The sequence below is a fragment of the Pseudophryne corroboree genome, chromosome 2 (assembly GCF_028390025.1).
Source record: "Pseudophryne corroboree isolate aPseCor3 chromosome 2, aPseCor3.hap2, whole genome shotgun sequence".
Taxonomy (NCBI): Eukaryota; Metazoa; Chordata; class Amphibia; order Anura; family Myobatrachidae; genus Pseudophryne; species Pseudophryne corroboree.
The window spans coordinates 314,145,413-314,171,321 of NC_086445.1; the positions used below are offsets into that span (position 1 = coordinate 314,145,413).

Sequence of the window (25,909 nt, forward strand, 5' to 3'; positions counted from 1 at the left end):
CAATAACTACGTACAAGTATTGCAGATAGACCGCACTTGGGATGGGCGCCCAGCATCCACTACGGACTACGAGAAACAGAATTACCGGTGAGTAAATTCTTATTTTCTCTAACGTCCTAGTGGATGCTGGGAACTCCGTAAGGACCATGGGGATTATACCAAAGCTCCCAAACGGGCGGGAGAGTGCGGATGACTCTGCAGCACCGAATGAGAGAACTCCAGGTCCTCCTCAGCCAGGGTATCAAATTTATAGAATTTTGCAAACGTGTTTGCCCCTGACCAAGTAGCTGCTCGGCAAAGTTGTAAAGCCGAGACCCCTCGGGCAGCCGCCCAAGATGAGCCCACCTTCCTTGTGGAATGGGCATTGACAGATTTAGGCTGTGGCAGGCCTGCCACAGTATGTGCAAGCTGAATTGTACTACAAATCCAACGAGCAATAGTCTGCTTAGAAGCAGGAGCACCCAGCTTGTTGGGTGCATATAGGATAAACAGCGAGTCAGATTTTCTGACTCCAGCCGTCCTGGAAACATATATTTGCAGGGCCCTGACAACGTCTAGCAACTTGGAGTCCTCCAAATCCTTAGTAGCCGCAGGCACCACAATAGGCTGGTTCAGGTGAAACGCTGACACCACCTTAGGGAGAAACTGGGGACGAGTCCTCAATTCTGCCCTATCCATATGAAAAATCAGATAAGGGCTTTTACATGATAAAGCCGCCAATTCTGACACTCGCCTGGCTGATGCCAAGGCCAATAACATGACCACTTTCCACGTGAGATATTTCAGATCCACGGTTTTTAGTGGCTCAAACCAATGTGATTTCAAGAAATTCAACATCACGTTGAGATCCCACGGTGCCACAGGAGGCACAAATGGGGGCTGAATATGCAGCACTCCTTTCACAAATGTCTGAACTTCAGGTACTGAAGCTAGTTCCTTTTGAAAGAAAATCGACAGAGCCGAGATCTGTACTTTAATGGAGCCTAGTTTTAGGCCCATATTCACTCCTGCTTGCAGGAAATGTAGAAATCGACCCAGTTGAAATTCCTCTGTTGGGGCCTTTTTGGCCTCGCACCATGCAACATATTTCCGCCATATGCGGTGATAATGTTTTGCCGTAACATCTTTCCTGGCTTTAATAAGCGTAGGAATGACTTCCTCCGGAATGCCCTTTTCCTTCAGGATCCGGCGTTCAACCGCCATGCCGTCAAACGCAGCCGCGGTAAGTCTTGGAACAGGCAGGGGCCCTGCTGTAGCAGGTCCTGTCTGAGCGGCAGGGACCAAGGGTCCTCTGAGATCATCTCTTGAAGTTCCGGGTACCACGCTCTTCTTGGCCAATCCGGAACCACGAGAATTGTGTTTACTCCTCGCTTTCTTATTATTCTCAGTACCTTTGGTATGAGAGGTAGAGGAGGGAACACATATACTGACCGGTACACCCACGGTGTCACTAGGGCGTCCACCGCTATCGCCTGAGGGTCTCTTGACCTGGCGCAATACTTCTCTAGTTTTTTGTTTATGCGGGACGCCATCATGTCCACCTGTGGACGACCCCATTGATTTACAATCATTTTGAAGACTTCTGGATGAAGTCCCCACTCTCCCGGGTGGAGGTCGTGCCTGCTGAGAAAGTCTGCTTCCCAGTTGTCCACTCCCGGGATGAACACTGCTGACAGTGCTAGTACATGATTCTCCGCCCATCGGAGAATTTTTGTGGCTTCTGCCATCGCTGTCCTGCTTCTTGTGCCGCCTTGTCGATTCACATGGGCGACTGCCGTGATGTTGTCTGACTGGATCAGCACCGGCTGGTGTAGAAGCAGGGATTTTGCTTGACTTAGGGCATTGTAAATGGCCCTTAGTTCCAGAATATTTATGTGAAGGGCAGTCTCCTGACTTGACCATAGTCCCTGGAAATTTCTTCCCTTTGTGACTGCCCCCCAGCCCCGTAGGCTGGCATCCGTGGTCACCAGGACCCAGTCCTGTATGCCGAATCTGCGGCCCTCCAGAAGATGAGCACTGTTCAGCCACCACAGAAGAGACACCCTGGTTCGTGGAGACAGGGTTATTAAACGATGCATCTGAAGATGCGATCCGGACCACTTGTCCAACAGGTTCCACTGAAAGATTCTGGCATGGAACCTGCCGAATGGAATTGCTTCGTAAGAAGCTACCATCTTTCCCAGGACCCGCGTGCAGTGATGCACCGATACCTGTTTTGGTTTTAGGAGGTCTCTGACTAGAGAAGACAACTCCCTGGCTTTCTCCTCCGGGAGAAACACTTTTTTCTGGGCCGTGTCCAGAATCATTCCCAGGAACATTAGACGTGTCGTGGGGACCAGCTGTGACTTTGGGATATTCAGAATCCAACCGTGCTGGCTCAGCACTTCCTGAGATAGTGCTACTCCCACTAACAACTGTTCCTTGGATCGTGCCTTTATTAGGAGATCGTCCAAGTATGGGATAATTAAAACTCCCTTTTTTCGAAGGAGTATCATCATTTCCGCCATAACCTTGGTAAATACCCTCGGTGCCGTGGAGAGTCCAAACGGCAGCGTCTGGAATTGGTAATGGCAATCCTGTACCACAAATCTGAGGTACTCCTGGTGAGAATTGTAAATGGGGACATGCAGGTAAGCATCCTTGATGTCCAGGGATACCATGTAATCCCCCTCGTCCAGGCTTGCAATAACCGCCCTGAGCGATTCCATCTTGAACTTGAATTTTTTTATGTATGTGTTCAAGGACTTCAAATTTAGAATGGGTCTCACCGAACCGTCCGGTTTCGGTACCACAAATAGTGTGGAATAGTAACCCCGGCCTTGTTGAAGTAGGGGTACCTTGATTATCACCTGCTGGGAATACAGCTTGTGAATTGCCGCTAGCACTGCCTCCCTGTCTGAGGGAGCAATCGGCAAGGCGGATTTTAGGAAACGGCGGGGTGGAATCGCCTCGAATTCCAGCCTGTATCCCTGAGATACTATTTGAAGGATCCAGGGATCTACCTGTGAGCGAACCCACTGATCGCTGAAATTCCTGAGGCGGGCCCCCACCGTACCTGGCTCCGCTTGTGAAGCCCCACCGTCATGCGGCGGACTTGGAAGAGGAAGCGGGGGAGGACTTTTGTTCCTGGGAACCTGCTGTTTGCTGCAGCCTTTTTCCCCTGCCTCTGCCTCTAGACAGAAAAGACCCTCCTTTTCCCCGCTTATTTTTCTGGGATCGAAAGGACTGAACCTGATAAAATGGCGCCTTCTTAGGCTGTGAGGGGACATGGGGTAAAAATGCTGACTTCCCAGACGTTGCTGTGGAAACTAGGTCGGAGAGACCATCCCCAAATAATTCCTCCCCTTTATAAGGCAAAACTTCCATGTGCCTTTTGGAATCTGCATCTCCAGTCCACTGGCGAGTCCATAAGCATCTCCTAGCAGAGATAGATAGTGCACTTACTTTAGATGCCAGCCGGCAGATTTCCCTCTGTGCATCTCTCATGTATAAGACTGAGTCTTTGATATGGTCAATTGTTAACAGGATCGTGTCTCTGTCTAGTGTGTCAATATTTTCTGACAGGTTATCTGACCATGCAGCGGCAGCACTGCACATCCAAGCTGACGCAATTGCTGGTCTGAGTATAATGCCTGAGTGTGTATATACAGACTTCAGGATCGCCTCCTGCCTTCTATCAGCAGGTTCCTTAAGGGCGGCCGTATCCTGGGACGGTAGTGCCACCTTTTTTGACAAACGTGTGAGCGCTTTATCCACCCTCGGGGGTGTTTCCCAACGTAACCTATCCTCTGGCGGGAAAGGGAACGCCATTAGTAATTTCTTAGGAATCACCAATTTCTTATCAGGGGAAGCCCACGCTTCTTCACACACTTCATTTAATTCATCTGACGGGGGAAAAACTACAGGTAGTTTTTTCTCCCCAAACATAATACCCTTTTTTGTGGTACCTGGATGTAAATCAGAAATATTTAACACCTCTTTCATTGCCTCAATCATGCAGCGAATGGCCTTAACGGGCATTAAATTTGACTCATCGTCGTCGACACTGGCGTCAGTATCCGTGTCGACATCTACTTGTGCCACCTGAGATAACGGGCGTTTTAGAGCCCCTGATGACTTTTGAGACCCTTGGACCGGCACGAGCTGAAGACTCGGCTGTCCCACAGTCGGCATGTCGTCAAATTTTTTATGTAAGGAGTCTATACGTGCACTCATTTCTTGCCATAATACCATCCACTCAGGTGTCTGCCCCGCAGGGGGTGACATCTCTGCTAAAGGCATCTGCTCCCCCTCCACATCATCATCCTCCTCAAACATGTCGACACAGCCGTACCGACACACTCCACACACACAGGGAATGCTCAAATAGAGGACAGGACCCACAAAAGCCCTTTGGGGGGACAGAGTAAGAGTATGCCAGCACACACCAGAGCGCTATATATATACAGGGACTAACTGAGTTATGTCCCTAATAGCTGCTTATACTGTATACAGTGCCAATTTAGTGCCCCCCCTCTCTTTTTCCCTCTTACTGTATTGTAGAAATGCAGGGAAGAGCCAGGGAGCTTCCTTCCAGCCGAGCTGTGAGGGAAAAATGGCGCCAGTGTGCTGAGGAGATAGGCTCTGCCCCTTTTTCGCGGCCTATTCTCCCGCTTATTTTGGGATTCTGGCAGGGGTATTTACCTCATATATAGCCCCAGGGGCTATATATTGAGGTATTTTAGCCAGCCAAGGTGTTTTTATTGCTGCCTCAGAGCGCCCCCCCCCAGCGCTCTGCACCCTCAGTGACCGGAGTGTGAAGTGTGTATGAGGAGCAATGGCGCACAGCTGCAGTGCTGTGCGCTACCTTGGTGAAGACAGGATGTCTTCATGCCGCCGATTTTCCGGACCATCTTCCTGCTTCTGGCTCTGTAAGGGGGACGGCGGCGCGGCTCCGGGACCGAACATCAAGGCTGGGCCTGCGGTCGATCCCTCTGGAGCTAATGGTGTCCAGTAGCCTAAGAAGCCCAATCCGGCTGCAAGCAGGCGAGTTCGCTTCTTCTCCCCTTAGTCCCTCGCTGCAGTGAGCCTGTTGCCAGCAGGTCTCACTGAAAAAAAAAAATTCTAAGACTATAACTTTCTAAGAGCTCAGGAGAGCCCCTAGTGTGCATCCAACCTCGGCCGGGCACGAAATCTAACTGAGGCTTGGAGGAGGGTCATAGTGGGAGGAGCCAGTGCACACCAGGTAGTCTAAGATCTTTCTAGAGTGCCCAGCCTCCTTCGGAGCCCGCTATTCCCCATGGTCCTTACGGAGTTCCCAGCATCCACTAGGACGTTAGAGAAAAATATTATTCAACAGCAAAATTGCCCTGTTCAAAGATGGGTGCCACTCGATATAGCAGCTGTCGGGATCCCGGCGCTCAGCATAACGGAGCCGGGTTCCCGACCGCCGGGATACCGACAACTATTCTCCCTCTTGGGGTGCGTAGCGCGCCATCGTGCCCGGAACGTGACCAGCAGCGACCCCGCAAGTGGCTCTTTGTGGTCACCCCACTGCCGGCATTCTGGCGGACAGGATCCCGGCGCCGGTATGCTGGGCGATGGGATCCCAACAGCTGGCCACTTATACTACACCCCTCAAAGTTGGGTAGTCTGAAACGTTCTTTGCTGCTCTGTTTTCCTGTCTGCAACTGCTGTGATGTGTGTATAGAATTGAAAGAAGAGGTAACAAAATGGGGTGGGGCAGTCCAAAGTCTCAAAAGCATTGGTCACACTCCCATGATGTGTAGTCGTTCCCCCATATCATACATGCATCACTCAGTTTGCAGTTGTACAGATTCCACTGCAGAAAATATTGGGAGTAGGTTGGTGGAGGTGTTAGCTGCTAGGGTTGTATCGGACCGTGATGCAGCCAGACATAGAGAAAAATGTCTAATAATAATAGCAGTAAATACAAGGTGGGAATTTTGTGTAATCACAGGAAATAAAAAGAAAGGAATCAAGGAAAAAAGGAGGAAAGAGAGTGTAGAAGGCTCAAACCAGAAAATTTGGATGGAAAGAGAATGAACTAGGAACTGTGCACATCTGGGCCTCAACAGAAAACTATACAGATTGCAGGAATACACAAGCTTTGTTTCTAATATATATCCTTGCTCTATCCAGTTACTCTGCTGTGAGATTGATACATTTTTACAAAATCTCTCTCACTGCAATGGGAAGGAATATTATTATTATTTTTATTTACATCATGTTAATATGCTGTGAAATTGTGCAAATGAAGTAAATGTTTTAGGTCATTGTTTTATCATTTTTCCCGCCTTCCTTTCCTTTTTCTTCCAGCATAAAACACAAGCTGTCTCCTAGCCCTGAGATAGAGCCGAGCACTGACCTCACCCACAGATGCTCTCATTTGGCAGAGTGTGGAATATTGTTTCCTGTATGCTAGTGTAAACTTTATAGCAATCTTCCACTTGTCCAACAACACATAAAATCCTGGTCAATTTTCCTAACAAAAGCTGAATTGAGTGAAAAATAAGGGAGAAAACATTTTTGGGGGGATCTTTGTTGGGTATGAGCATAAATATGCAAGTGTCGCTGGTCTACAACTCTGCTGGGTACACACTACACGATTTGTGTACCCAGCGACATCGCGGGCGATGGGACCAGGTGGTTTTGGGCGCATAGGCAAGTGCATTCACACTTGGCAATGCCGGCAGCGACGGCGAGGGCAGCATGGCCATCACTATCAATTTCTTCCGTCAGCTCTGCATACAGGGCCGTCGGAAGATGTCGCTGATGACGTGTGGGAGCGTGCATCGCCAGCAACATAGCAGGTACACACTAGATGATGTGCCCAATATGTTGTTCCTATATGCCGGATCGAATTACATTTCGTCTAGTGTGTACCCAGCTTTAGCCTTCTGTGTCTATTAGGTTTATAAGATGGCTCATCCAGTATATGGAGACAGTGCCTAATGATTTAGCATTTACGGGTAACAATAGCTTGCGTTAGTAATGGCCTACTGACAATCAGTCTTTCACTGTTCCTGTAGATTGCCTATAGTCTCCTTAAACTCAGAAAAATTACCTAATATCTCACATTTTAAAGCTAAAAGTAGTTTTTAAAAAAAAAGGAATGAGGATATAATTATTTCTTAACATAAAATTCTAAAGATGTCACAAATATGTACAAATACAAATATGTGTACAAATATACTGTTAATTGGTTTTAATAGAAGCTATCACCCCAAACTAAGCATATACTGTATTTAATTACTGTAAACTACATAGACATGAGAAATATCTTCAAAAACGTTTTGTGTAATATACCCCTCATTCTGCAATTCACTGCCAAATATTGAACATTTATTCAGTGGCCTCTAGCCTTAAGTGTGGCCCAGTCCCACAAGTAGTCGTGGCATTACATAACCTGCAATACCCCTCCAAGAGGGAGATTTATCAAACCTCCTAAAGAGAACAAGTGGAGGTCTTGCCCATAGCAACCAATCAGGTTGTAGTTATCCTTTTATAGAATGCACTAGATAAATTATAGCTACCGTAATATCTGATTGGCTGCTATGGACAACATCTCCACTTGGACTCTATAGAAGGTTTGATAAATCTTTCCCCTCCCGCACCCCTGCAAAACACAAAATGCTAACATTTATATTTAGCACTAAATGTAAAAGTTTTTTTTAGGATGGCAGAAATATTGAGATGACTCCTCTTTCAGAGCGGTGTGATGTGCACTTTCACAGGTAAGATTATACATATCTACCATGCGTACATACAGATATTTGCTGTATAATTATTATGAAGGTAAAATCTGCAGGCTAACTATATACAGAGACTAAAAAGACTGACTTTTCTCACTCCACATTGTGACCCCCTAAAGCTGGGCACACACTGAAGCGACAGGCATTTGTTCTGACATCGGAATAAAAATTGAGTCAGCACACTGGAACGAGTTTAATGAAGGGTAGAACCATCATGTTCCGTCCATCATTAGCATAAACGAGGTCACTAGCAATATCGCTAGGTTTCATGTGCTGCGCATCAAACCAAGCGTCCGTCGCTAGCAACCTCGGGAGCGCGCAATCACCTGTTCAGACTGAGCGATGCAGGCTATTTGTTGTTACGAAATTGCAAATCAGCCCATCGCTCTAGTGTGTACGCAGCTTAAGTTAACCTTCTTGATTGAGAAAGTAGGGTGTAAAAATTAAATATAATTACAAAGCAGACTGACCTAGTGGAATAAATTGAAAGAAGCAGCAAGGGTCAATTATACAGAACATATTAAAAGTTGAATAAAAATTGACTTTTCATTCAGTGGTATTAGCTGGAATCACATGGTCACGTTGTATAGCTGCATTACTGTATACCTTTTATCTGACAGATGACGGCTGGTGGCTATATTTACTGTATGTGTGTTTTCTCCCTGTAGCTCTCTTTTTTCCATTTAATGAGCCATGACCTGCTGGAACCCAGATTAGCAGTTACCTATAATTCAATCTTTCAGGGCTCCTATTTAAGGCCTAGCTTCCGGAGAGCAAATACATTTGTGATCCACTACTGTTTTGCTAGTTACTGCCCAATCCTTTTACTGAGTTTTCATATAAAGTTTTTTGCCATGGTCCTAGCATCCTGGTTAAACAAATGTATTCCGTCTCTGACCCATAATGAGCAGGCCGTCTTTCTTTCTGGTTGTCAGGTCCCTGATACATGAGAACCATTGACAGGTGGAATTCATGTGACCAGCGGTCAGGTGACCGGCGGTCGGGAGACCGACGGTCACATGACCTCCACCGACATCCCGCCCCCTCACTATCCCGATGGTCGGCATGCCGACCAACAGGGACTGTTTCCACTCATGGGTGTCCACGACACCCATAGAGTGGGAATAGAACCCGTGGCGACCGCAGGTCGCCACCAAGCCCGCAAGGGGCTTGCTGCACTTGCCCCTCCCCGCCGGGATCCCGGCGTCGGTATGCTGCCTGGATCCCGGCGTCGGTATGCTGATCGGCGGTCTCCTGAGCACCGGTCAGACATACTACACCCCCATTGACTTAGGGGCTAAGGCCCTCAATCCAAGTTGATCGCTAGCTGCTTTCGGTCACAGCGCAGCGATCAGGCATAAAAATGGCAATTCTGCGCATGCGTATGGGGCGCACTGCGCACGCGCATCGTACTTTCACAAAAGCCGATGCAGTTTCACACAAGGTCTAGCAACGCTTTTCAGTCGCACTGCTGGCCGCAGAGTGATTGACAGGAAGTGGGTGTTTCTGGGTGGTAACCGTTTTCGGGGAGTGTGTAAAAAAACGCAGGCGTGCCAGATAAAAACGCAGGAGTGGCTGGAAAAACGTAGGTGTGGCTGGCCAAACGCAGGGCGTGTTTGTGACGTCAAAACAGGAACTAAATAGTCTGAAGTGATCACAAGGTAGGAGTAGGTCTGCAGCTACTCTGAAACTGCACAATTTTTTTTTGTAGCAGCGCTGCGATCCTTTCGTTCGCACTTCTGCTAAGCTAAGATACACTCCCAGAGGGCAGCGGCTTAGCATTTGCACTGCTGCTAAAAGCAGCTAGCGAGCGATCAACTCGGAATGAGGGCCTAATTCAGTAAGGATAGCAAATTTTGCTAATCAGCAGAATTTTCTATCCTTTTGCACGCATGCTGGGAGCTGCACATTGCTGGGCAAGGCCACCCAGCATGCTGACCGGCGCCTCCCCCCTGCAACAAGCAGAAATTGCGATCCCCTCGCAATTTGTGCTTGTCAGCAGAAACTAAGGGTGACTCCTGCCGGTGCAGCTTAGCTGCGATTGCAGGAGTCCCGGCGCCATCTTACATGTCACGGCGGCTGCGTGACATCACGCAGTTGCCGCGGCCACGCCCCGACACGCCCCTGTTCGCGCCGCACTGCCCACCGTTCGGGAAGCCCCGCCCCCGCAACGCTCCGTTTCCTGATTGACAGGCAGAGGCGAACACATATTCTGCAGCCCCCCCCAGGAAGTGCGGACGCATGCGCAGTACGGCCCGCTGCGCATGCGCCCGCGGCACCACCACAAAAATTCCGGTTGGATCGTGATTTGCGATCCAACATGAATTAGCCCCTTAATTCATATTACTAATAAAGAGTGAATTTAGGTCCTGTTTTAAATAATGCTGCTTGTACTTTTATCTGTTTTTTAATGTTAGATTGCATCCATGGGGACAGATCTCAAACTGCATACATTTTACATTCAGCTTACATTCTTTTTCTTTTAAATTATATTAAAAATTAAAAAAATAACACAGTCCATTTTTAAACAAAATGTTTAATTAAAAAATGTGAGTTTATGGAAGGGATGTAGGGGGTAATTCCAAGTTGATCGCAGCAGGACATTTTTTAGCAGTTGGGCAAAACCATGCGCACTGCAGGGGAGGCAGATATAACATGTGCAGAGAGAGTTAGATTTGGGGGGGGTGTGTTCAATCTGCAATCTAAATTGCAGTGTAAAAATAAAGCAGCCAGTATTTACCCTGCACAGAAATAAAATAACCCAAATCTAACTCTCTCTGCACATATCTGCCCCCCCTGCAGTGCACATGGTTTTGCTCAACTGCTAACAAAACTCCTGCTGCGATCAACTCAGAATTACCCCCGTAATGTAGTCCGAGAACGCTGGTTGTGTGGGATGCCGGACGTTCTCAGTCTTTTTTTAAGGGGCAATCACTTACAAGGCAAAACCATGCCTCATAAGTGATTGCCCCTTTCAAAAAAAAACATCCGAGATCGGCCGGCATCCTGAACCTCCTGCGTTCTTAGACTCCATTACATCTCCTGCCAAATATGTGTCATTTTAATGGTGGAAAAAAATGTCTAATAATAATGGTTTATTTCTTTTTAGGTTTTGTAATTGTTTGAGCTTATCTTCAAGGTCATTCAACTCTGGGGTAGGTAGTGAGATAATGCTTTGCTCACAGACCTGTGACCCGAATGATTGTATGAAGCACAAAAAGGCCTTTACAACAAAATAACACAGCAACGTCCCGCCTGCTCAAGTAACATAACAAGGGCGGGATGTATTAAGCTGAAAATGCAGGCAAGACTCAAAAAAAAAATTTTTTTGAGCTTTGCCCGCATTCCTGTGTGTAGCAAGTTCCGCAATGCGATACATTCTGGACCATGGACCCAGTGGGTAATGGCATCTTTAGATGGCATTACCCAATAGAAGACTATGGGCATCTATTAGCATTGTCTTCTGAGATACATCCAATCAGATCACTCCCAGCACCCCCAGCGGCGGTGTGCGTCACTTTGCACATGCGCAGAAGGATTCCTAGTTCCTAGACCCAGAAGTCCTATCCCAATGGACAACTCTTATCAGGAGAGCTGTCCTTTGTGATTTTAATCGCTTTCTAGGTACATACCTGCGTTATTAATGCTGGTATGTGCCCAATAAGTTGTGGGATGTATCGCATCGCGGATGCAGTGCTTAGTACATCCCGCCCCAACAGTCTTCTCTGGTCCAAGATCTGTTTGGAGGAAAAGAATCCCCACCTGCAGTTTCATAATACTCAAGGACAACTGACAACTGTACTGTCGCTACACACCCTTGCCTCATGTATCTGTTATATGTACACAGGGCCGTAACTAGAGGTGTGTGAGTGGTAGGGTGACATCATGACATCAAGTGTTTGTGGGACAGGCACAGAGCCCTGCTCTGGATCTGTTTGTACGTGCTCAAGAAACATGTCCTGTTCAGTTAGTTCTATTGTCCATTATTCAATTGTTTGCCAAATGAATTTATACAAATTAATAACACTGTATATAAGGCTCATCCTATAAAAGCAACTTACTTAATTTCCTCTATTAAAGGGAAATTAAGTTTAAGTCATGTCCTGAGAAAACTGTGGATCCACGTCTCTAATTAGTTAGCATGTCACTGGAAAACGAGCAGAAATGGCTATATGTATATAAATATAAATTTTTTTTTTGGTGACAAATATACTTCTAGGGACTGTGTATGAACAATGGAGACAAAAACAAAAAACGTTATCAGAATTTGCACAGGCTTCTCAAAATGACAAATTATATATATATATATATATAGTCCCAAAGAAATAGAAACCAGCACCTCCAAATTACTGCATAATAAAATCTTTATCAAGATATAAAAATCTTAAAACACCAAAGGCAAGAAACATTGAATGAAGCACATGGGGTGTCAAAAAATTGCATTATATCATATCACCATATCCAAAGTGGTAAATAGTGAAAGCCTCCAGCGACAGGTAGTAGGTCAACAGCTGTTTCGGTGCTCACAAAGGCACCTTACTCATGGACAGTCAACCTGATGTAAAAGTGTGTCTCTTATACCTGCCAGAAATGAGTAAAACATGCTCACCTGATTAAGAATAAAACACACCTGTGTCTGTCCGGCATCACCGCCGCATCCGTCTCCGGAAGTGACGCAAGTCAACATCCGGCCGGATCCAGCAGCAGTGCGACACGCTGGGAAACCAGCAACACCGCCGCGTCCGCAACCGGAAGTGACGCTTGTCAACATCCGGCCGGGTCCAGCAGCAGTGTGACGCGGCCAAAGAGCCGATCATGTGACCTTAACACTACCACTCCTCCAACACTCCACTGAGCTGGCAATGCAGGCTCCATGACTCCGCCCCCATTTTTGGCCATGTCACAGTCCAAACAACATAATGTGTTACCATGACAACAAAAGCACGGTATATAATAACGGGCAATGTTTTAATAAATATTTAATGCCCCAATAGACTACAACAACTAAATTGCAATTCTCTATATACTGGCAGATATAAGGGCCCTCATTCCGAGTTGTTCGCTCGGTATTTTTCATCGCATCGCAATGAAAATCCGCTTAGTACGCATGCGCAATGTTCGCACTGCGACTGCGCCAAGTAACTTTACTATGTAGAAAGTAATTTTACTCACGGCTTTTTCATCGCTCCGGCGATCGTAATGTGATTGACAGGAAATGGGTGTTACTGGGCGGAAACACGGCGTTTCAGGGGCGTGTGGCTGAAAACGCTACCGTTTCCGGAAAAAACGCAGGAGTGGCCGGAGAAACGGTGGGAGTGCCTGGGCGAACGCTGGGTGTGTTTGTGACGTCAACCAGGAACGACAAGCACTGAACTGATCGCACAGGCAGAGTAAGTCTGAAGCTACTCTGAAACTGCTAAGTAGTTAGTAATCGCAATATTGCGAATACATCGGTCGCAATTTTAAGAAGCTAAGATTCACTCCCAGTAGGCGGCGGCTTAGCGTGTGTAACTCTGCTAAATTCGCCTTGCGACCGATCAACTCGGAATGAGGGCCAATAGACAAACCCAGAAATAATAAACAAAAAAGTGATAATTAAAGAGAACCGGAAAACCTGAATAGGACAAAAGTAATTCGACCAGGTTATGGAGAGTCTCTGATGAAACTTTCACCCTACAAAAAGCAACCAAACCCCTGACTTTCATTGAGTCCGTTAGGTGCAACTGAATTAAGTCGGGCTACCCAATGGGCTTCACGCTGGAGTAGAATACGTCCACGGTCACCCCCTCGTCTAAGTGGGGGGACACAATCTATTGGCATACAGTGGAAATCTTTAATAGTGTGTCCACTCGTCACAAAATGTTTGGCCACAGGAGGTGTGTTTAAATCCAGTGTAACATAGGCTTTTTTTATGGAAGAACGGTGCATTGAGATTCTCTCCTTTAGTGTCCTTATCGTTTTCCCAACGTAGAACAGATGGCAAGGGCAGGATATAAGATATACAACATAGCGACTATTACAGTCCAGATGATGCTTTATTTTAAATCTCTTGCCATTCTGGTGATCAAAAAAGGAATCTCCTAACGTCAGAAAGTTGCAGTTTGCACACCCATGGCATTTAAAAACACCCAGCTTGGGTTGTAACCAGCATTTGGATCTGATGGGACCAATATCTGATGGTGAAATTATATCTTTAATGTTCTTGCTCCTCTTATAGCAAAAAAGTGGATTATTCTTGCATAATGCTCCTATGGTCGCATCAGCCTGGATGATGTGCCAATGTTTAAGTATGACATCACGAATATGTCTTGAGGCTATAGAATAAGTAGAGGAGAAAATCATTCGTTCAGTTGTAGCATCCTTCTTTCTAGATACCAAAGCATCCTTCCGTTTAATGTTTAAACATGTTGTAATGGTGTCATTGATTTCACTTTGTGCATATCCCCTCTGTGCAAAGCGTGTGCCCATTTCTTCAAGTGCCCATGGTAATTCCGCCATATTGGATGTAATACGTACTACTCGTAATAACTGTGAAAGGGGAAGACCCCGCTTCAAAGGGGTCAGATGGAAGCTATCTGCTGATAATAACGTATTTTTATCGGTTGCTCTCCTGTAGATTTGTGTAGACAATTCATTCCCTTGCTTCACTATACACACATCAAGATAGTTGATTGAAATCTCGCTAAACGATAATGTAAATCTAATCTTAGTGTCCAGACTGTTCAAAGTATCTATGAATTCGGTGAGGAGCCCCTCACCACCAGTCCACACCATGAAGAGATCGTCGATGTAACAAACGTAAAAATGTATAAACTCTGAAAAAGTAGAATCTGCCATAATGTGTTGAATTTCATATAAATGCATATATAAATTGGCATACGCGGGGGCCACATTGGACCCCATCGCGGTCCCTCGCAGTTGTAAATAAAATAAATTTTCAAACAGAAAATAATTTTTACACAACACAATCTCCAATAGCAAAATCAAAAATTCAATATTGGGACCTCTATAGTGTGGACTGGCGGATACCAGACTCCTAACCGCATCAATGCCAGCAGAGTGATCAATGTTGGTATACAAGCTGGTAATATCAAGAGTAACCAACAAACTCCCCGGAGGTAAGGAACCCAGTTCTGAAAGTTTTTTAATAAAGTCGGTAGTGTCTTTTAAATAATACGTGGTATTCTGCACAACAGGTTGTAACCAGAAGTCTATGAACTGCGATAAAGGTTGACAAAGGGATCCACAGGATGAGATTATGGGCCTGCCAGGTGGACTAACAAGTGTTTTGTGTACTTTAGGTAGTACATAGATCAAAAGAACTCTTGGATGGACCTGCGTAAGAAAGTGTGCAGTCGATTCATCAATCCAGCAGTTCAACAGACCAAGATTGATAACAGTATCATTTTCTTTCTTGTAGGAGTAAGTAGGATCATATGTGAGACATTTGTAACACTCAGTGTCCGAAAGCTGTCTCTTGATCTCCCTTATGTAATCACATCTATTGAGTAATACAATACCACCCCCGTTATCCGAGGGGCGTATAACAAGCTCATTATTGTCTCTAAGGGACATAAGTGCCTTATTTTCATCCTTAGTTAGGTTAGTATAAGAGACCTTCTGATTCTGCATAAAAGGCAAAATGTCCCTTTTGACAAGATTGGAAAAAGTCTCTATAGATGGATTCATGCTGGGTGGATCAAAAGTACTTTTAGCCCTAAAGTTCTTTTGATCAGTAGTAGGTGTAGGATGTTTAACAAAAAAATCCTTCAATCTAAGTGAACGAAAGAAGCGGTACAGTTCAACCTCAAACTCAAACGTGGGCTGTTTGTACGTTTTAACAAAAGACAAACCCTTTGAGAGAACAGACATTTCTGTCTCATTAGGTATGTAACTAGACAGATTGAAAACCACTACTTCTTTTTGTAATTTGTCCCTGTTTTTTGTTTTGTTTCACTTCTTGCCTCCCCTCCTACATCGCCTTTTTCTATGTGGTTTTTGTACTTGCTCCTTGTGATGGAGCCTTTCCGAAAAAAAGCAGCCGAAGTGGTTGCTTGTGAGTGATCAGAGTCACTCGCTGAGGTATGTGTATCAATATCCGAAAAGTTACGTCCTGTTACAGTTACACTGCTCAAAAAAATAAAGGGAACACTTAAACAACACAATGTAACTCCAAGTCTATCACACTTCTGTAAAATCAAACTGTCCACTTAGGAAGCAACACTGATTGACAATCAATTTCGCATGCTGTTGTGCAAATGGAATAGACAACAGGTGGAAATTATAGGCAATTAGCAAGACACCCCCAATAAAGGAGTTGTTATGCAGGTGGTGACCACAGACCACTTCTCAGCTCCTATGCTTTCTGGCTGATGTTTTGGTCACAAGTGGCTCAGGTAGTGCAGCTCATCCAGGATGGCACATCAATGCGAGCTGTGGCAAGAAGGTTTGCTGTGTCTGTCAGCGTAGTGTCCAGAGCATGGAGGCGCTACCAGGAGACAGGCCAGTACATCAGGAGACGTGGAGGAGGCCGTAGGAGGGAAACAACCCAGCAGCAGGACCGTTACCTCCGCCTTTGTGCAAGGAGGAACAGGAGGAGCACTGCCAGAGCCCTGCAAAATGACCTCCAGCAAGCCACAAATGTGCATGTGTCTAGTCAAACGATCAGAAACAGACTCCATGAGGGTGGTATGAGGGCCCGACGTCCACAGGTGGGGGTTGTGCTTACAGCCCAACACCGTGCAGGACGTTTGGCATTTGCCAGAGAACACCAAGATTGGCAAATTCGCCACTGGCACCCTGTGCTCTTCAAAGATGAAAGCAGGTTCTTACTGAGCACATGTGACAGACGTGACAGAGTCTGGAGACGCCAAGGAGAACGTTCTGCTGCCTGCAACATCCTCCAGCATGACCAGGTTGGCAGTGGGTCAGTAATGGTGTGGGGTGGCATTTCTTTGGGGGGCCGCACAGCGCTCCATGTGCTCGCCAGAGGTAGCCTGACTGCCATTAGGTACCGAGATGAGATCCTCAGAACCCTTGTCAGACCATATGCTGGTGTGGTTGGCCCTGGGTTCCTCCTAATGCAAGACAATGCTAGACCTCATGTGGTTGGAGTGTGTCAGCAGTTCCTGCAAGACGAAGGCATTGATGCTATGGACTGGCCCGCCCGTTCCCCAGACCTGAATCCAATTGAGCACATCTGGGACATCATGTCTTGCTCCATCCACAGACTGTCCAGGAGTTGGCGGATGCTTTAGTCCAGGTCTGGGAGGAGATCCCTCAGGAGACAATCCGCCACCTCATCAGGAGCATGCCCAGGCGTTGTAGAGAGGTCATACAGGCACGTGGAGGCCACACACACTACTGAGCCTCATTTTGACTTGTTTTAAGGACATTACATCAAAGTTGGATCAGCCTGTAGTGTGTTTTTCCACTTTAATTTTGTGTGACTCCAAATCCAGACCTCCATGGGTTAATAAATTTGATTTCCATTGATAATTTTTGTGTGATTTTGTTGTCAGCACATTCAACTATGTAAAGAACAAAGTATTTAATAAGAATATTTCATTCATTCAGATCTAGGATGTGTTATTTTAGTGTTCCCTTTATTTTTTTGAGCAGTGTATATATATACACATATATACTTACTATATATATATATATATATATATATATACATACATACACACACTATATATATATATATATATATATATTTACACTATAAGTATGTTCCACACCCTGAACGCTAACAGTTATATATGTATGCATACATAAATATATAGATCTATAATTTATATCTCAAGATCAATTTCGCAAAAACAGACTATATATTAATCACCAATCAGGCAGCTTATCTTGACTGATAAAGTTACAGTATGCATGTAAATCCAGTAGATGGCGCACCAATACTACATATCATAGAGTCGCTGGTCATGTTACTTGCATCCTATCAGTGTGACTGTACACTAAGTAGCAATGGATTTGGGATCTACAAGGTAATATTTGTTTGACTAAAGTGAGACTGGACTGTGAGACTGACTGACTCTTGAACTGGATTTTGTGGTTTACATAAAAAAAAATACAACTGTGGATTATTGCTTTTCTGTGTACTGGCGCAGGGACAAACACTCAGGGCTGCAGGTGTAGATCTTAGGACCAGCTGCTCCTCCCAAGAACAGCTTTACGTGGGGCTTGCCGATTGCTCACGGCTTAGTAGCCCCATGCATCGTTTTGTGTAAATCCCTGGAGGAAAAACTGCAAATGGTGTTTACACAGACATTTTGTGATCAATGTATACAATATAAAATATACATCACTATATTAGATGCCAGTACTGTCTTTGTAAAATGAGTTCCACTGAGCAATAACAGACATCCACGCGAGCGAAGCCGCGGGCAAACGCTAGTCATGGAATAAAGGGGAAACTCACAAATCTCTTGGATGTCTGATGGACCACCAGGATCCAATCCACTTTGTCATGATGATATTATTCATTGCACATCGCATCATCAGAGCTCTACTACACAAAGCAGTATTTTGCCGTGCAAAGTGGCTTGCTATGATGCAAACATCTCATTTTGTGTGATAGGACATATCTTATCAATAAGTCTATGACAATGAAAGCAGAGCAGATTAATAGCATAAAAATAGCTATTGTTAACATTACAAGGACTTTAAACTGCGGCTGGGATTTTTAGGGAATTCTAGTGTTTGTAGAGAAAACATCCTAGAGGGGAATGTTTTTTTTAAGCATTCCTGAGCCTGATTCTAGCTGCAGCAGCTGCAAAGCAAATTACTCTGAAACTGGAATATGTTGTTTCAATTGCGGCCACACAGAAGCTCCCTTTGCAATGTTTGAGAGGCATCACATGCATTGGTAATGCCAGCAGACATAACCACACAGACCAGAGACTTATGCAATAGCCTGCGAGCTGCAGGCTGTGCAGGAATTCTGGGGAGTCTGCCTGTATTTTTAAAGCGGCAATCATTTAAAAGGCAAAACCAGGTTTTAAATGATTGTGTTATGCACACCAGTGCCTGCAGGAATGTACTGGTGTTTGAACTGTTATGCAAAACAAATGGACTCACAGACAAACTGGGGAATATGACATAACGTACACAGAAGGTGATAGGGTAACAAAATACACACAAAGTGAACAGAGAAGCCCAGAGGCTAAGGAACTGGGTATCTCCCTTGTATTAGAACTGCTCAGATAGAAAAAGCAAGATGTTGTGTTTTAATACGTAGAGAACCCGAAATGCTGTTGCTAAGGGCAACAGCAAAACCCTAAAGGGTTACCAACGGGTGTGGCAGTAAACTCCTTGGTCAGAGATGGAATGATAGACACAAGGAGAGTCTCCACAATCCTATTTCTCACTTGCAGTGCACAGGTTTTAGCTTACTGCCACTAAACTGACCCCTGACACCTAGCACAGTGAGACAGGATTAGACAGGCAAGTCTTAGAATACAGCCGCAAACTTGCTAAGTTCACAGAGTAGTAACAGAACCCCAGCAAGCTAAACGACTGACTCCAGTCTTACTGCTAGGTCTGGATTGGCAGAGTGTAATACCAAATCCCCAGGCCTATTTGCAGTAAGCAACAAACAAATACAAAGCTACACAGTACTGGCTAACTTTCATGAACTGACTAACCAACAAAGATTCAGCAGCATCTGCTTACTCTGAAAAGAGGCCTTATAAAGCAGGTGCTGTCCACGCCCCACTCAGACCTCACAGACTGTGAGCACAAAAACCAGCACCGGATCCCCTGCCGTGCACAGAGCCTATAACCACTGCACAGCAAAAGACCCGAACCGGAGTATCAGCTGCGCTCAGGTTACTCCACTAGCACTTGTCTCCCGGTTGCCATGACGACGTGGCAGCACAGGGCAGGAGACCCTAACAGTACCCCCCCTCTGACGAGGGGTCAAAGAACCCCTACCACCGGGTTTATCGGGGAACTGCGAGAAGAAAGAGCGTATTAGTCTGGGGGCATGAAGATCACAACTGCGCACCCACGACCGCTCCTCCGGGCCATACCCCTTCCAGTGCACCAAAAATGACAGCCGACCCCGAACCACCTTGGAGTCAAGAATCCTTTCAACAACAAACTCCCTCTGGCCACGTATCAGAAGAGGGGAAGGTCTTCCACTGGAAGAAGGATTACTAATCGCCCGTTTTAAAAGGGAACAATGAAATGTTTTATTGATACCCAAAGAACGGGGCAGATCTAACTGAAATGCCACCGGATTGATAACCCTGGTGATCTTATAAGGGCCGATGAACCGGGGGCCTAACTTATGAGATGGCTGTCTCAACTTCAAATTCTTGGTAGACAACCAGACGAAGTCTCCTAATTTGAAGCTGCAGGGTCTTTTCCGCTTATCAAAAACCCTTTTGGTCACTAATGACACAGACACAAGGGCTTTCTTCACTTTCCGCCAAATACCTCTAAGGACCGAAACCACAGAGGAACCACCAGGCGTGGAGTCCAGGGGGTCAAAAGAATTGGCCTTAGGATGATGCCCATACACACAAAGGAAGGGAGAGATCCCTGTAGCAGAGTGAGCCGCGTTGTTATAGGCAAACTCCGCCATGGACAGATGAGCAACCCAGTCAGTCTGACACTTGGAGACATAACACCTGAGGAACTGCTCCAAGGACTGGTTCACCCTTTCAGTCTGCCCATTAGACTGCGGATGGTAGCCTGATGACAAGCTGACAGAAATCTGGAGATCGGAACAAAATGCCCTCCAGAATTTGGCCACAAACTGGGATCCGCGGTCAGAGACCACATCAAGTGGCAACCCGTGGAGACGCACAACATGCAGCATAAATAATTCAGACAGGCGTCTGGCTGATGGCAGCCCAACCAGTGGAACGAAGTGCGCCATCTTCGAAAACCTGTCAACGACAACCCAGATGGCTGTCATCCCCGAGGATTTGGGCAAGTCCACCACAAAATCCATTGAAATGTGGGTCCATGGCTTAGATGGAATAGAGAGTGGATGTAATGGGCCAACAGGAACCCCTCTAGGAGTCTTATTTCGGGCACAGATGTCACATGCCCGAACCCACTGATCCACATCCTTAGCCACCGAGGGCCACCACACCGCCCTAGATAGCAACTCCCGAGTTCTGGCAATACCCGGGTGACCTGCCGACTTCTTGGCATGGAATTCCAGGAACACTCGCTGTCTTAACCTAGGAGGCACAAACAAAAGACCTACCGGAAGGTCTGGAGGAGCCTGCTCCTGTGCTCTAAGGACTAATGATAAGAGGTCCTGGGTAATGCCCACTTTAATACATGATGGGGAAACAATGGGCAACGGCTCCTCGGTGGTCTCCTGGATTGGAGCAAAACTCCACGAGAGCGCATCAGCCTTGATGTTTTTTGACCCAGGGCGATATGTTATCAAAAAATTAAAGCGAGCAAAAAACAAAGCCCATCGTGCCTGCCTGGCATTGAGACGCTTCGCTGACTCTAAATATGCCAGATTCTTATGGTCAGTGAGAATTGAGACCACAAACTTAGCCCCCTCAAGCCAGTGTCTCCACTCCTCGAGTGCATCCTTAATAGCCAACAATTCCCGGTTACCCACGTCATAATTCATCTCGGCAGGCGAAAATTTACGGGAAAAGTAAGCACAGGGATGAAGGCGATTATCAGACACTCCCATCTGAGAAAGCACTGCCCCAATACCCATCTCAGAGGCATCCACCTCCACCACAAAAGGACGCTCTGGATCTGGGTGTCGCAGCACCTTGGCCGAAACAAATGCCCTTTTGAGACGGGCAAAAGCCGCTTTAGCCTCACAAGACCAGTGAGCAACATCCGCCCCTTTCTTAGTGAGTGCCACCAAGGGCGCCACTATAGACGAAAATCCAGCAATAAATCGTCTATAAAAATTTGCAAAGCCCAGGAAACGCTGAAGCGCCTTCAAACTAGTGGGCTGCACCCAATCCAGGACTGCCTGTACCTTGGAACCCTCCATTTGGAAACCTTCTGGGGAGATAATATATCCTAGAAATGCGATTTGCTGAACTTCAAATTCGCACTTCTCCAGCTTCGCCCCAAGCCGGTGGTCTCTGAGTTTCTGGAGGACTAAGCGTACATGCTTCCGATGTTCCTCCAGGGAATGGGAGAAGATTAGGATGTCATCTAAGTATACAACTAAGAATCTATCCAAATATTCCCTGAGCACATCATTCATGAAATCCTGGAAGACTGCAGGGGCATTACAGAGCCCAAAAGGCATCACCAAATATTCCTAATGCCCTGAGTGGGTATTAAAGGCAGTCTTCCATTCATCCCCCTCTCTTATTCGGATTAGATTGTACGCACCGCGTAGGTCAATCTTAGAAAAAATGGTGGCAGTACGAAGCTGGTCAAACAAGACCGAAATGAGAGGCAGTGGGTATGAGTTTTTAATCGTGATACGGTTCAATTCCCTGAAGTCGATGCAGGGTCGTAACGAACCGTCCTTTTTACCCACGAAGAAGAACCCCGACCCAACTGGAGACTGTGAAGGTCTGATAAATCCCTTAGCCAAGTTCTCCTGAATGTACTCTGCCATAGCCTGAGTCTCAGGACGTGACAGGGAGTACAACCTGCTCTTGGGAAGCTTAGCATTTGGCAACAAATCAATGGCACAGTCATAGGGGCGATGGGGAGGTAGTACCTCTGCAACTTTTTTGGAGAACACGTCCGCAAAATCTGCATAACACCCTGGCAATCCTGGCAAATTTAGCTGCGAGAGCCTGACTGGAAGGCTCAAGCAACTCCTGAAACAATCAGTACCCCAACTAAGAATCTCCCCAGAGACCCAGTCAAATTGAGGATTGTGGGCCCTTAACCAGGGTAACCCCAACACCAATGGGGCAAAAGTACAGACAGTCACATAAAAGGACAATTTTTCAGAGTGTGTGGCTCCAATAAACAAAGAAATCTGGCTAGTGCAAGAGGTAATTTTACCTTGGGATAATGGTTCCCCGTTTAACCCACAAATCTCAATTTCCGATGCCAAGGGTACTAAGGGAACAGAGTGTTTCAGGGCGAATTGGCGGTCCATAAAAACCCCGTCAGCCCCACTGTCCACAAAGGCCTCAGTCTTGACAGTTTGACCGAGGATCTTCAAGGTCACCGGAATGATAAAAGTCTTCTTGGGAAATTCTGACTTCTGGCCTGACAGGATATTTCCCATCACCCTCAGGCCCTGAAGTTTTCCGGCTTTTCTGGGCATGATACTACCACATGACCTTTATTCCCACAGTACAAACACAACCCCTGCTGTCTCCTCCGCGTCTTCTCACGCGAGGAGAGGCGGGTAGCCCCAATCTGCATAGGCTCCTCAGAAAATTCCTCAGAGTCTGAGGTTCCCTTGGGAAGGAAGGAAATCTCAGTCTCCCTTTCAAGCCTACGCTCTCTCAGCCGTCTATCCACCCGGATGGATAACTGCATGAGCTGATCCAAGCTATCAGGCAAGGGATATTGTACCAGTTGGTCCTTTATCTGGTTAGAAAGACCTCTTCGGTACTGGTGTCTCAGGGCTGGGTCATTCCACTGGGTATCATGGGCCAACCTCCGAAACTCCGTACAGTAAACCTCAACTGGCCTTCGCCCTTGCTTAAGGATCGAAATCTGAGCCTCGGCTGAGGCCGTCTTGTCAGGGTCATCATACAACATGCCCAGTGCCGTAAAAAAAACATCAACACTTTTAAGCGACGGACAGTCAGGCTGCAACCCATATGCCCAGACCTGTGGGTCTCCTTGTAGCAAGGAAATCACTATGCCCACCCGCTGAATCTCCGACCCAGAAGACTGAGGCCTAAGCCGGAAGTATAGCTTGCAGCTCTCCTTGAAACAAAAGAACTGCGAGCGATCTCCAGAAAAACGATCCGGGAGATTTACTTTCGGCTCCTTAACCCCTGCAGGTGCTGCTGCTGCGGGAGCTCCGCCAGCAGCCTGGGAGGTGTGCATTTTAATGGACAAATCATTAAATTGTCGAGTCAGGACCTGCACCTGATCGACCACCTGTTGCAACGTATTTTGAGGGGTATGCTCCATATTCCCACAAAATTTCAACAGGAGTATTAGGCTGCTGAATATGTTATGCACACCAGTGCCTGCAGGAATGTACTGGTGTTTGAACTGTTATGCAAAACAAATGGACTCACAGACAAACTGGGGAATATGACATAATGTACACAGAAGGTGATAGGGTAACAAAATACACACAAAGTGAACAGAGAAGCCCAGAGGCTAAGGAACTGGGTATCTCCCTTGTATTAGAACTGCTCAGATAGAAAAAGCAAGATGTTGTGTTTTAATACGTAGAGAACCCGAAATGCTGTTGCTAAGGGCAACAGCAAAACCCTAAAGGGTTACCAACGGGTGTGGCAGTAAACTCCTTGGTCAGAGATGGAATGATAGACACAAGGAGAGTCTCCACAATCCTATTTCTCACTTGCAGTGCACAGGTTTTAGCTTACTGCCACTAAACTGACCCCTGACACCTAGCACAGTGAGACAGGATTAGACAGGCAAGTCTTAGAATACAGCCGCAAACTTGCTAAGTTCACAGAGTAGTAACAGAACCCCAGCAAGCTAAACGACTGACTCCAGTCTTACTGCTAGGTCTGGATTGGCAGAGTGTAATACCAAATCCCCAGGCCTATTTGCAGTAAGCAACAAACAAATACAAAGCTACACAGTACTGGCTAACTTTCATGAACTGACTAACCAACAAAGATTCAGCAGCATCTGCTTACTCTGAAAAGAGGCCTTATAAAGCAGGTGCTGTCCACGCCCCACTCAGACCTCACAGACTGTGAGCACAAAAACCAGCACCGGATCCCCTGCCGTGCACAGAGCCTATAACCACTGCACAGCAAAAGACCCGAACCGGAGTATCAGCTGCGCTCAGGTTACTCCACTAGCACTTGTCTCCCGGTTGCCATGACGACGTGGCAGCACAGGGCAGGAGACCCTAACAGTTTGTCGCTTTAAAAATACAGAAATCCCGCACAGCCTGCAGCTTGCAGGCTATTACATACACCCTCAGGACTTTACAAACATCAGACATCTGTATGGTGAATCCAATGCGGCTACTGCTGCAAAACAAAACAAAAAAACCCAACTCTTAGATTTATGACAAAATGCAGACGACTGAAAATACTACCATAAAGTGCTGCTCTATGAAACTATGGTTTAGTGTAACCCTATAGAACATAGTTGCTGACTTCTGGGTTGCTCTCTCCGAGACAGAGCAGCCCGTCGGCTCAGCAGGGGGGGCGGGCAGTGAGGTGACGTGACAGGGGGGCGGGCCAGAGGCGGAACGGAGGTGGGCCAGAGGCGGAACGGGGAGTGGCTTCTGGACCGCGTCATTTAAGCCACCCCCCCCCACCCCCCCGCTGTGTAATGCCGCGATTACCGGCATTATACAGCAGGGGGCGTGGTTACGATGACGCGATTCAACAAGAATCACGTCATCGCCTGCCCGGACCGCCCACTTTACTCGTTAAGTGGGCGGCGGGCAGGGGGTGACCCGCGGATATCGGGAGACTTGCTTGCTTTTCCGGGGGGCCGGGAGGGTCACCCGTTTTTCGGAAGCCTCCCGGCCATTCCGGGAGGGTAGGCAAGTATGCTGTAGAATGAAGACGTTTTGTTGTTGTTGTTTTTTAAAGTCATGTACTTTTTAGAATTGACAAAGTTCTAAATAAAAAAAATATTTAAGGATAATTGAATTAATATTGAAGTAGCACAGAGATTACTAAGTTTGAGAGTTCCTTACAAAAATATGATAGCAACAATGGGATTCACATCACACACCTTGCAGGAGTGAGATCTACAGTTATAGATTCGCGATTAGCCTAGAAGACAAAATGACATGGTTCATTGCTTGGAACAATTCAGTTGCATGAAATCACTGCATCCATTACACATACACGTTAGCAGAGTAATCATCTTTGAAGTAGAAGTAATGGAAAAGAGTAATTATGGGATGAATAAGAATATTACCGATATGACAACGTGGGTTATTTACAATATATACAATAGTACAAAGACCTACATATAGTAACCATACACTTGCTTGGATTAATCTTATACTGTACAGTCCATAATTGCAGGCAGCAGGTTGGTCAGAAAAT

General features: G+C 46.3%; 1 protein-coding gene across 3 annotated transcripts in view; it reads right to left on the reverse strand.

Annotated features, from left to right (window-relative positions):
* The window catches only part of KLF12 (KLF transcription factor 12), a 367,131-nt gene that overhangs the window by 251,832 nt on the left and 89,390 nt on the right, over positions 1-25,909 (reverse strand). The window lies entirely within an intron of this gene.